Source organism: Limulus polyphemus, unplaced genomic scaffold (genome assembly GCF_000517525.1).
Source record: "Limulus polyphemus unplaced genomic scaffold, Limulus_polyphemus-2.1.2 Scaffold123, whole genome shotgun sequence".
In the NCBI taxonomy this organism is placed as follows: Eukaryota; Metazoa; Arthropoda; class Merostomata; order Xiphosura; family Limulidae; genus Limulus; species Limulus polyphemus.
In genome coordinates this window covers 591,146-594,412 of record NW_013665733.1, presented here as the reverse complement: position 1 = coordinate 594,412, position 3,267 = coordinate 591,146, and positions in this window count along the sequence as shown.

Below are 3,267 nucleotides of genomic sequence, written 5' to 3'. Positions count from 1 at the left end.
CATTCCTGCCATTTCCTCCTCTGTAAGTAATCTCTTCCTCTCAGTCGTAAATACTTCTAGGTCCAGAATAAGCCATTCTTTCAGTAAAAGCTTGCCTTCAAACTCTTTAATTTCGAGATATTAATCAAGGGCTGTTAAGTGCATTGTCTTTTCAGAAACTCTACAATAAATTCTGATGGCACAGCGCCAATATTTTTTCTTTCTATCTACTTGTGGTATTTCTAGGTGATTTCCCGACAACTATCCACAAACGACTACAGATTCAGTCATGAAATAAGAAGAGTGATTTTGATCTAGTCCTCCTAGTGCGTTTAAAATAATGAGACTGGAGAAAGTTGGTAAAAATGAAAACAATCTTTATTATTGCACAAACAAAAAATAAATGTGACATACATTCTTGTGCACACGAAAAAATAATCACTTCTACTAGGCTGTACTTAGTCCAATAGCTTTTTCTCTCTCGGGATAGAGTTTAGTCGAATTAAACACGTTCACCTTAAAAGTAAGTTTCACTCTATAAATTCCCAGTAAAAAAAGCATCTCAAGATTTAAAGTAAACTCGCTTTCTTTGTCTAGTCAACAGCGTTATCTCGTGACTTTTTTGTTCTCTCAAAGCATTGGTCGGCTGTCACATTTAGTCAATGTCATTCTCGGCCAGCAAAGGATGTTGCAGTGCCAAACCAGTTAGTTCGGATACTATGTATTGCTGAATACCATCACAGACAGAATATACATTACTTACTATACAATATAAAGAACCGAAACAACTAGAACAAGTATGGACATTAAATAACCGATTTTTTTTTAAAAACCTCTATATCACTAAAGCAGATAGAATATATGTGATATGCCCGCATATCACAACACCTTTAATCAAGGTATTAGAGATTACACTATTAACAGAATGAAGACCGTATACATGAAATTTGAAGTCGTTGTTTTTATCATAAATGTTTGTTTTCAAACTGCCATTAGTAAGTGAGATATCTAGGTGAAGAAAATGACAAGAATTTGTCGTTTCATTAGTCGTATCAAGTTCCACTTACACTAGGTAAATGAAAGAGAGAGTTAGTTCAAAGTCTGAATTGTTGAGAGAAATTAGATTGTCTACGTAACGAAAAGTAAAACAACACCAATTGGTGATTGCAAGGTGAATAAATGTTATTAATAAAAAAGATGCATGTTAGCCACTTTCGATGAGTAGTTATTCCTAGTTGTTGTTTATAAGTATTATGGTCAAATTCGATGTAAGTATTAAACATGCAGTAAGTGAAAATATTTCTGAATCTTTTTTTTTTTAGTTAAAAGTTGATGGGAAATTTTACGGGTACCTTCCAACTAATGATCAAAAAGAAGGTTGAAGAGTGTAATAAATCTGAATTTAATATGAGTTTTATGCAGTTTTGGAGTACCATAAAGAAAAGCTAAATTTCGACAGTTATGATTAAAGGGAACTTTAAATTTTTAGTATTTTTACATAAATCGTTTAAAATAGAATTAATACTGATTTCACTTTCAGTAAAAGTGGTGTTACTGTTGTTTTCTTTCAAGAGAGAGAGAGAGAACATAAGATATTTTATAGATGAATGCAAAATTCCATCCAACTTTATGTACAGGGGTTATCACAAATCTTTCATGAGCTAGTGATTTTTTTGTTTGAGTATCTGAATAGTTGACATGGAATGTCAGTTTCATATAAAAAATAATAATTTAAGGCTTTGAGTTTATTTTTAAAAAAATGAGATGATCTTTACATTCATAAAAGTACCTTGGAGAGTAATTTTCTTTTTTTATTATTGATTTTAGGAATATACTTATTAATATTTTTTTCTAGCGATTTTAGAGTGATAAATTTGTTTTTATTCCAAGGAAATCTCAATTTATGACCTTTTTTTTCCAGAATTTTTATAAGTTCATCATCTTCTGAAATTTTAAGGTTATATGTTGATCAAAAGCATCAGCATAATAATATAGCAAAACATCAATGTCAGCCGAATTTAAAGTATTGACGAAAGCCTTATTGTTGTAAAAGAACCGATTGGTTCATTTTACTTACAATCCAAAGTTGGGTAAAGGTTTCAATCAGAAACAAAATATTAGTAATACTCTGATGAATTAACGACGGTAGAGACAGATCATTTACTATTTTATGCTTGAAATCAGTTACCATAGAAGGTTTGTTTCCCCTGTGTAATATGAAAAGCAGAAGTAGTAAGTATTCTACACAAGTTTCAATTTGATTAAGTCTTTCGCTTATCTGTTTGGATAAGGCAATATTTACATTAAAAACAGTACTCTTAAAACAAGAAATTATTTAATTAAGAAAGTATAAATAATTGTCAAGGATTTAACGAAATTCGTTAAAATCAACCCATTTACGTTTGTTATGATCTTTTCCCTTAATCTCTTTTGGTTTTGGTTTTGTTTGGAATTTCGCGCAAAGCTACACGAGGGCTATCTGCGCTAGCCGTCCCTAATTTAGCAGTGAAAGACTAGAGGGAAGGCAGCTAGTCATCACAATTCACCGCCAACACTTGGGCTACTCTTTTATCAATGAATAGTGGGATTGATCGTTACATTATAACGCCCCCACGGTTGAAAGGGCCAGCATGTTTAGTACGAATGGGAACCCGCCACCCTCAGATTGCTAGTCAAGCGCCCTAGCCACCCTTAATCGTTAACGTTTGCATAAAGAATCAACAAGAAAAACTAAAAGGCTAAAGCAGTTAGATTTATTAAGTGAGTAGTGTTGTTATTTTAGGAGTCTTGGTTAAGATAATAATTGTTTTATGTTTTAAGATAAATTAATCCATTTTTTCAGCTAACTTATTAGAATCGTTGACATGATATAAAATAATACTTTTAACACCAGCGAAATCATCTACATGAGAATGATCAATTTCAAAGGAATGAGGAAAGCCTTTGTTACGTTGTAATATATGGAGGTTAATTCTTAAATGTAATGGACTGGAATATTTTTCCATATGTTGTAGCCTGCAATGACCACAAGTCAATAAGTAGATGACATTAGAAGTCTTACAAAATAGTTTACTGAGAAGTAAAGGTTGCTCATCCGATGCCGCGGGACATGTTGAACACATATTACCTTTGCAAGTAATTATTTTACATTCAAAAGTGATTTTAAAAATTTACTTTAAAAAAGCTATCTAGGTTGAAGTTAGTAGCTCTAAAAAGAATGAATAGCGAAGAATCAGCATCTCTATGTCCAAATACATTAATAGTAGTAATAAATATTACAAAAATAAG